This window comes from Chrysochloris asiatica, unplaced genomic scaffold (assembly GCF_000296735.1).
Source record: "Chrysochloris asiatica unplaced genomic scaffold, ChrAsi1.0 scaffold00032, whole genome shotgun sequence".
In the NCBI taxonomy this organism is placed as follows: domain Eukaryota; kingdom Metazoa; phylum Chordata; class Mammalia; order Afrosoricida; family Chrysochloridae; genus Chrysochloris; species Chrysochloris asiatica.
In genome coordinates, this window is record NW_006408550.1 from 23,574,912 (window position 1) to 23,585,230 (window position 10,319).

The following is a 10,319-nucleotide window of genomic DNA, read 5'->3' on the forward strand; positions in this document are numbered from 1 at the left end:
AATTTCTTAATTAAACAATTGAATGGATAACTTAGCTCTGCCAGCAAAGTGGATGTTAGTCAAGCTACTAACCTTAAGGTTAGCAGTTCAAAACTATTAGCTCTTCCATGGGAGAAAGATGAAGCTTTCTGCTCCTGTAAAGATTTACATCCTTGGAAACCCTATGCAGAGTCACTATAAGTCAGAGCCAACTCCACATCACACTACCACCACCACCACCACCACGAAAAAACAAATTCTCACCTATTTTGAAAAAAAAAATCAAAGATTATATTTGGCATTGACACAAGTGAGATGATGATGGTAACTTTAAAGAAATAACATTTTATTGTTCTGACACTACTATAGAGTTTGATGACTTGGGGTAGAAATTAAGTAACCAAGTCACAAATCGTATTCATTAATAATAAACATCATTTATCAGTTTTTACTATATTTGAGGCACTGTATTAAAGGTTTTATGTAAATTATCTTATTTATGTAAAAGGTATAGTATTAATTATTTTTCAATGTTTTTATCCTTGGTAAAATCCAAACTTGTTATGGCAATAGAAAAATAACATATGGAACAAGTATAAAAGTTGTTGTTGTTGCTGTGAGGTGCCATCGAGTCAGAACCGACTCATAGCGACCCCACGCACAGCAGAACGAAACAATGTCTGATCCTGGGCCAACCTCACTACCACTGCCACACTTGAGTCCATCAATGATGCCACCTGGCCAATCCATCTTGTTAAGTATAAAACTAGAAGTGGAGAAAGTCAATCAATTTTAATGATATTTAAATGTAATAATTCACTAATTTATTTTTATATAAAAATATAGAGTGTTGGAAATGTGTTGCATATAAAAGAAATGTTGCTGATTTTGTTATCAGCACTCATCTTAATAAAGCCATTACATATTTAACATACTGTAAAACAAATTGTCAAATACTTTGAAAAGATAAAAGGGCTTTCACATAGAGCAATGTTTAAACAACAAACTGGATAGGAAAGCACTATTTTGTCATAGGGGGCAAAAAGTCTTGGTGTGACACTGTGGGTTAATGCACTGGACTGTAAAGTCGTTTGAACGGCAAGGTTGGCAGCTCAAGCTCACCAGACACTCCTTGGAAGCCCTATGCAGAGTCACTCTGGCTTGGAACTGACTCAGTGGTATTTAACAACAACCACAATAGTACTTCAGCTCTTTAGAAACAAGTATCACCTGATTATCTCATTCAGAGGAACTATGATGTGTTCAGAGTGAGATATACAAAAGTAGTCTCAAGAAGTTTGTGTTTTAGTTGAGAAGACAATAGCTTAATTTGATAATTATATGAAGCATTCTGTAACTTCTCAAGTTAGAATACCAGATTTCTGAATTCCAATGTCTATGCTGTAACTGCAGTGCATCTTGGACCAGCTGGTAGAAGCTTCAGGGTAAGTTTCAACAAAAGATAAGAAAGAACAAGAGATCATTCTGTGTCCTGGAACACTGGCAAGGATATCGGGATATAAGGCCTGTGTTTTGTTGTTCTCTTCAATCTTCTTGTTTGTGGTAAGCATACTGAAACTTTGTAAGCTACTTAATGTTTTTAAAATTTTAAGTTGTTACATAACAACATACGTAACAACCACAGCAATGTTATTAACTATTTTCCTGTTTTCATTTAATATTTTAGAATTAATAAAATTGAGAGTTTAATATAGTGTGCAAACTAGAGTTGTAGGTGTTGTTAGGTACCATTGAGTTGGTCCTGACTCATAGCGACCCTATGCACAACAGAACAAAACACTGCCTAGTCCAGGGTCAACTAAAGTAGGACAATTTTTTAACTATAAAGCATAAATGGACTCCTGGTGTGACGCTGTAAGATCAGCACTGGTCTATGAACCAGAAGGTCAGTGGTTAAAACCTCGGCTGATCCTTGGAAATCTTATATAGGGTTACTATGGGTTGGAACTGACTCAATTGCACATCATAACAACAACAACAAAGTATATATACTGGGCAAAAAGGAGAACAAAAAATCTTAAGAGCACTGCCTATAGGGGAGAAAATTGCATATATTTTTTCTTTTTCAAAATCCCTTGGGCACCAAAGCCAGTCTATATAATGAAGGATTTCCCTACTCTCTTTCCTTTTTTATTATTGAGAATTGAATAAAATGTCTGCAGATTCAAGATATCTGCAAGATGACAAAATAATTGGATAATTGTAAATTTCCAATGGTGAATCACAATATAGTATAATTATCATAAAGAGATAACAAATAATAATCCTTATTTCTAGGTTAGCCAGATGACAAACAGAAATAGCCAGTAGAAGAGGGGATACTATGTAAGCTGATGGTTAACTTTTTAGACCAAGGAGACAGCACTACCTTTGTATTGCTAACTCCTTGCAAATATTGAATGAGTTTATGTATGTGCAAATCTAAAGCATAAAATATCCAGGCAGAACTAAGCTTCTTTAAGGCCTTTGTGTAGAGTACCATTTGTGTTAATATTCATCTTTGAATTCTAAAGTTGTTCCAATTTCAAGCTTTCACAATTGGACTTACATTATTTTGTTGACTTTGTCTTTTTCACTTATTTTGCATGACTTATCTACTAAGTCTCTGTCGTCTTTGGCGAATATTTACAGACTCAGCTACTGAAAAGTTCAAAAGAAGTAATGCAATGGTAGCATTTAATTTTTATACTGCGTAGACACAAGATGTGACTTACGCCACTTGCTCTGTGAATGACAGTGATTTAGTGTTATCATAACACTCTGATGTTATTAGTGAATGTATCCAACAGTGGAAAAGAAATTGTTGTTAAGTGCCATAGAGTCGATTCTGACTCGTAGCGACCTTATATGGAGTTTCAAAAGATCGACTAGTGGATTTAAGCCTTCAACAGTGCTTATCCTACAGCACAATACCAGGACACCAACAAATGCAATACAATTGCTGTTGTTTAGTATCATTGATTCCATTCCAATGCATAGTGACCCACTTGAACAACAGAACTAAACACTGCCCTGACCTGCATAATTCTCGCATTTGCTGAATCCATTGCTACTGCTGCTGAGCCAATCCAGCTCATTGGGGATCTGCCTCTCTTTCACAGTCCCTCCACGTTACCAAGCATGATGTCCTTCTCCAAGGACTGGTCGCTCCTAGTAATTTCTCTAAAGTATGAAATATGAACTCTGGCCATCTTGGTTTCTAAGGAACACTCTGATTATACTTCTTCCAACACAGATTTGTTTGTTCTTTTAGAAGTCCAGGTACACTTGATCTCCTTCTCCAACACCAAAGCTTAAATGCATCAATTATTTTCTGGTTTTCTTTATTCATTGTCCAACTTTCACATGCATATGAGGCTATTGGAAATACCATGACTTGGGCCAGGCATACTTTAGTCCTCAAGCTGACATCTTTGCTCTTTAACACTTTAAAGAGGTCTTGTGCAACATATATGCCTAATGCAATATGTTATTTAATTTCACGACTGCTGTGTCCATGATTGCTGATGCGGAATGCAAGCAAAATCAAGTATTTGATCATTTCAATCTTTCTTCATTTATCATAATGCTATTTGTTGTTCTAGTGGTGAGGATTATTGTTTTCTTTACTTTGAGACGCAACCTATTCAAAGGCTGTGTTTTTTATTTTCATTCGTAAGTATTTAAGTCCTCTTCACTTTCAGCAAGCTAAATTGAATCATTTGTATATTGCAGGTTGTGAATAAGCCTTCCTCCAATCCTCATGCATCATATATGTTCTTGAGATGATCTTTATATTCAGATGGTATATGTTCAAGGCTATGTGTTGGCTTTCATGGACTTGTTTCAATTTTATTCAACTTCAGCCTGAACTTGCATACTTGCAATTGATTGTTTATTCCACAATCTGCTTCAGGGGTTGTTTTGGTGTATGCTATGGAGCTTTTCCACCGACTCTTTATACAGATTTAGTCAGTTTGATTTTTGTGTAGTCCATCTGGTGAAATGCATGTATATAATCATATTTTATGTTGTTTAAGTAGATATTTACAATGAATAATTCATTGGTTTTCAAAATTCTATCTCGTGTTCTCTAGCATCATTTTTATCACCAAGACCATATTTTTCCAACTAGTGATCTTTCTTCTTAGTTTACAACCTTTGCATTCCTATCACCAGTAATTATGAATGCGTCTTGATTGCTTGTTTGATTAATTTCATATTGAAGAAGTTGGTAGAATTCTTCAATTTCACTATCACTTTAATGGTGGTGTCTAAATTTGAATAATAGTGATAACTGATATTCCTTGTTTTTCTGTTATTATAGACATTGTTGAGTAAATCCCGGCTCATAGTGACTTGAGTTCTGCTGTGGGGCTGTAGGCTAATGCACTGGACTGAAAATTCGGTTTGAATTGCAAGGTAGGCATAGCAAGATTAGCAACCACTCTTAGGAAACTCTATACAGGACCATTGTGGGTCGGAACTGACCCCACAGCACAACAACAACAACAGTATAAAACATTGCCTGGTCCTGTGCCATCCTCACAATGGCTTTTACATTTGAGAACATTGCTGCTGTCACTGTATCAGTTTATCTCTTTGGGAGTCTTCCTCTTTTTTCTTGAGCCTTCAGTTTTCCCAAACATGATTTTTGACATGCCATCAGGGACTAGTGCCTCCTGATAGTTTGTCAAATATACAGATAAAATCTCTCCATCTTTACTTCTAAGGAGCATTCTGGCTATACTTCCAAAACAGAGTTATTTGTTCTTCTGGTAGTCCATGGTACTTTTAATATTCTTCTCAAATACCGTAACTCAATTCTTCTATGGTCTTCCTTATTAATGTCTAACTTTCACATGCTTATGAAGCAATTGAAAATACCACGACTTTGGTCAGGTCCACCTCAGTGCTTCAATTGATATTTGTACTCTTTAACACTTTAAAGAACTATTTTGTAGCAGATTTGCCTAATGCAAATTTGATTTGACTTCTTGGTTATTGCTATCATGAATGTTGACTGTAGATCCAAGTAAAATGAAGTCTTTGAAAACTTCAGTCTTTTCTCTATTTATCATGATATTATTTATTGATCCGGTTGTAAGATTTTTTTTTTCTTTACTTTGAAATGCAATCTATACTGAAGGCTTCATGCTTTGATGTTCATCAGTAAATATTTAAGCCATCTTCACTTCCAGCAACCAAAGTTGAATCATATAACAACCTGGATATTCTACATTGTTAATGACCCATTCTACCATCCTAATGCCAAGTTCATTTTCATCTAGCAGCAGTCAAGAGATCAGACGACGTATTGCATTGGGCAAATCTGCTGCACAGGAACTTTTTAAAGTATTGAAGAGCAGAGATGTCAGCTTGAGGACTAAGGTGCACCTGACCCAGGCCATGGTGTTTTCAATAACCTCATATGGATGTGAAAGCTGGACAGTGAATAAGGAAGATCGTAGAAGAATTGATGCCTTTGAGTTGTGGTGTTGGAGGAGAATACTGAAAGTGCCATGGACTGCCAAAAGAACCAATAGATCTGTTTTGGAAGAAGTGCAGCCGGAGTGCTCCTTGGAGGCCAGGATGGCTAAGTTTCGTCTCTCATACTTTGGACACATTGTCCGGAGGAAACAGTCGCTGGAGAAGTATGTCATGCTGGGTAAGGTGAAGGGTCAGAGAAAAAGAGGAAGACCCCTAATGAGATGGATCAGCCAGGTGGCATCATTGATGGCATCAAGTGTGGCAGCGGTAGTGAGGTTGGCCCAGGATCAGACATTGTTTTGTTCTGCTGTGCATGGGGTCGCTATGTGTCAGTTCTGACTCGATGGCACCTGACAACAACAACAACATCTTCTTGGATTATCTACTCAGAAAAAAATTGAATAAGTATGTTGAAAGGATATAACCCTGGCATACACCTTTCCTGATTTTAAAACATTCAATATCCATTTGTTCTGTTCTAACAACTGCCTCTTGTTCTATGCACAGGTCCCTCAAGAGCACAAGTGTTCTAGAAACCCATTATTTACAATATTTCTATAGTTTGTCATGATCTACACAGTCAAAAGCTTTACATCATTAATAAAGTAAACATCTTTCTAGTATTCTGTGCTTTCAGCCAAGATGCATATGATGTCAGCAGTGACACTCCTAGTTCCATGTCCTCTTCTGAATCCAGCTTGAATTTTAGGCAATTCCTTGTTAATGTATTGTTGCTACTGTTTTTGAATTATCTTCAGTAAAATTTAACTTGCATGTAATACTAATGATATTATTCAATGGTTTCTGCATTGTGTTGCTGCATCTCTCTTTGGAATGGGCACAAATATGCATGTCTTCCAATCAATTGGTCAGGTAACTGACTACCAACTTTCTTGGCATAAATGAGTGAGTGCCTCCAAGGCTACATCAACTGGTCTTCTTTGTTGGCATATGGATACTATGCTATCACAGATGATATTTTATTTTAATATAGATCTTTTTTTTTTTCTTTTGGATGTACACCAAAGCACTCAGGAATATATAACCATTAAAACAACCAAAGGGTACACCCTGCAAGCCTGTCCCCAGCCATCAGCACACAGCCCCTTTCCCTCCCTGAGTACAGAGACCCCAGCTGCTCCATCTCTCCACGTCATCATCTCTGTCTCCATCTCTAGCATCACTACTTCTCTGGATAGGGTCCCACACTCCACTCTTCTCCCTGGATGGTCCCAGGGTCCTCCGCTCCTGGACTGCAAGATCAATCACTCCCCTCCTTTTGTTACAAAACATCTACCTTTACATTTGCAACACTCACAATCAGTCCTGATAATAAATATTTGCTGTTGAACCATATGAGTGTTATCTCCATCTCCTTCCATCAATCCTGTCCAGACTGGATGGAAATCACCCTGTGGAGAGTCTATGTTCCCTCGCGCCCTCTGGAACTAGGCTCCCTCTTGAAAGTAGTTTGTCAGCCAGTCACTTTGTGCCTTTGTAGCCCTCCCCCCCTCTTTGGGTTGTTGTTATTGTTGTTAAGTGCCATTGAGTCGATTCCAACCCATAGCGATCCTGTATAGAGTTTCCAAGGAGGAGCAGCTGGTGAGCTTGAACTGCCAACCTTGCAGTTCAAAAGGCTTTGCAGTCTGGCGCATTAACCCACAGTGCCACACCAGGACTCCTCGTTTTGGATAGCCAGTGTTTAAGTTGCCCATTCCTGTCAGTGCTGTGTACCTAGGGAGTGGAAGTGATCCTCACTGTAAAGATTTGTTCCCTCTTTTGAACTTCTGCATCCATAAGTATAGGTCTAATTCATCAAATTGTAGCCAATTACTCTTTTTTTTCCTCTTAAGATAAATCTTGAAAAGCTCTTTTGACTGTGGATGTGTCTTCATTCCTCTTAATTTTTCATTCCCTAAATAGTAATCTGTATGATTTTGTAATTCAAAATAGTCAATAACAACCAATTTCAGCTCACTATTTCCTAGGCTATTTGTGCATTCCATTTAATTTCTGATCACTCCAGTTTTCCAAGTTCTATACTTTGTGCATTCCATGTCCTAATTATTAATAGTTGCTTACAGCTGTTTCTTCTCATTTTGAGCTGTGCCACATTCACAAATTAAAGTTTTGACAGTTTTGTTTCATTCTCATCATTAAGGGCAACTCTCCTTTGAGGAGAAAACTCTTCCCTAATCATGTTTTGAAGGCCTTCCGACCTGAAAGGTTCATCTGACAATGTTCACTATTCACTGTATCTGACAATGTTCAGCTGTTGTTTATAAGGTTTTCAGTGGCTTATCATTCAAGTGTTCATATTAGTGGTCTGTCTCCCCTTTTTCCTACTCTATTTTAGTCTGAAATCTCTGCTGAAACCTGTCTACCATGGCTGAGCCTGCTGATACTTAAAATGCTGGTGATACAGCTTCCAGAATCACCACAAGATGTGAGCTACCATAGTACAGAAAACTAGCAGAAGAATGATGATGTTTTGGCAAAAATGAAGTTTTTATGCAATAATAAAATGTTATATAAAAAGAAAAATATCTTTCCTATGGAAAAATGTGACATGAACCTAGCACTTGAAATACCAGTTACAAAAGGGACAGTAATTCCAAGACACTTGGTATGTGGGGAGAAGGAAAACAATATTGTTTTACACATTACTTACAAATGAACAAAAATTGCTGTGGAGGTTTATTGTATATGGCTTTATTCTTACTGTCTTCTGAAACAGGTGAAGGTGGGAGGACATAGTGAACTGAATTCAATGTAACAATCGCCTATCACTATGGATGTGCTGTTCAGTGCATTGCACTGAGTTGGAAGCATACAAATATATTTCTTAGAACAGAACAAAACACATGTTCCATGCCTGTAGGAACTTAACAATACTTAAAACTATGGCAAACTCTACAAGTTGTCATTCTGTTATCTACATTTCATGCTCTTCTCAGGATCCTACAGAAAATTTTCATTGCTGCATTGTAGAAAATGTGGAGCAGAGGAAAACAGTAATAGAAGTCACTTTAAGGAACAGACATTAAGGAGTTGAGTAATAGCTGAAGAATGAGAAACAGGTAGCCATGTGAAGAAGTAAAAGCCTTAGAGAGAACAGGAAACTCAGGGGTCCTGTTTCAATAACTCTGTTAGGACACCAGGAGGACAGAATATGCATGCAGCAGGCACTAGTTAATCAACATAGAATGAGATTTGAAGGTCTGGCCCTTAGGACATTGAAAAAGAGTTTGTATGTTATTTTAAGTGCAATGAAAAGTTAATAGGGATGGAAAAGAGAACAGTCTACAGTATTGTTTAGCAAGATGACACTCAGACTGACAACAGTAACTTAGAGATGAGATAAGAAACTCAAGAGGTGCTGAGTTCATGGTATTGCCCAGGAGGAAGGGTGAGAGTGGGTGCTCCATTAGAAAGGTGTCACTGAATCGTACATGTAGAAACTATCGAATTGTAGGTTCTTCTGTGTATATTCTTAACATCAAAAATTAAATTATATACTTAAGAAAGGAGACGATAGTAGCTGTAGTGGGTAGAATTGATGGTAGAAGATGTGTGAAAGCAGAGATATCCCTTAAGGACACTGTGTTTTTACTTGAGTCTATCAGTCAGGGCAGCAGAGCTTTTCCCGTGATTACTAACACCACCAATATCTCCTAACAGCATGGGCTCAGTTTTCACCATCATTAGGCCCCATTCCAGGCTGATGGAACATCCATTCTTTGGAACATTGCCACAATTTCAGGGAATAAAAGACTAGGTAGAAGATAAACTCTCTTTTAAAGCTTTTGCCGAGAAATGACACCTATTAGCTCTGTTCACATTACATTTGCTATGTCCATTGCAGTCATACACCCAAGCCTGATTTCAGTAGGGCAGGAGATGTATAATTTTTTCCGTCAAGTGACAGAGACTAAAGGGAATCTTGGTGAGATTATATTGTTTACTGCAAGAGATGATGGTTCTTTGATTAAGGAAATGGATGCAGTGATGAGATTGTTAATCAAGATTTATACTTGGTATTAGGACAAGGAAGACTTGATGTTGAATTTATTGGATATGAGGGTAGAACGAATAGGAGGATTCAATGATGTTTTGGTTTTCTTTTCTTTTTTGATTGAGCACTTATGTAGATGGCAGTATGTCTATTAATTGAGAGGGAGCACAAAATGAGGAAAAGGCATGAATATAAGTTAGAGTCCAGGATATGCATAAAACATAACTGGAAGGATCATGTAGGAGGTAAGATATGAAAGTATGGAGTTAAAGGGAGCTATCAAGACTGAAAAGGTGTGTTTGTTTGTGTGTGTGTGAGAGAGAAAGAGAGTCATTGGAATCTGATATTTAAGGCTAGGGGACTGGGTGAGATAAATGAGGAAGACGGTTCACACGGAGTAGAGGAGAGAGCTCAGAATAAATCCCAAAGCTGTCTTCCGGTTTTCAGATAAGGTGTTTGAGAAGTAGCTAAAAGAAGTCTGAACTAGAGTCACCAATGAAAGAAGATAAAAACTGGAAGAAAGCCAAGACAGAGGTGCTTCAGAAATAAGGGATGCAAATGCTGAGTGAAAATGCTGCTGTGAGATTCAAAAAGATAAGAAGGCAAGCTACAGCATCTGACAACAGAGAAGTTGTGATAATATGTACAAAAGCAATTCCAGGGGTTAGAAGGGAAGAGTTTGACCTGGATTATGTGTATGCATTATTTATTAAAAGATCTAAGTACACAGGTAATACTTGAATCAATGAGGATTGGATGAACCCATCGTTAAAGACAAACAGAATGAGAATGAATTCAGGAAGTTAACACAATATTAAGGAAGAGCAACACAGTA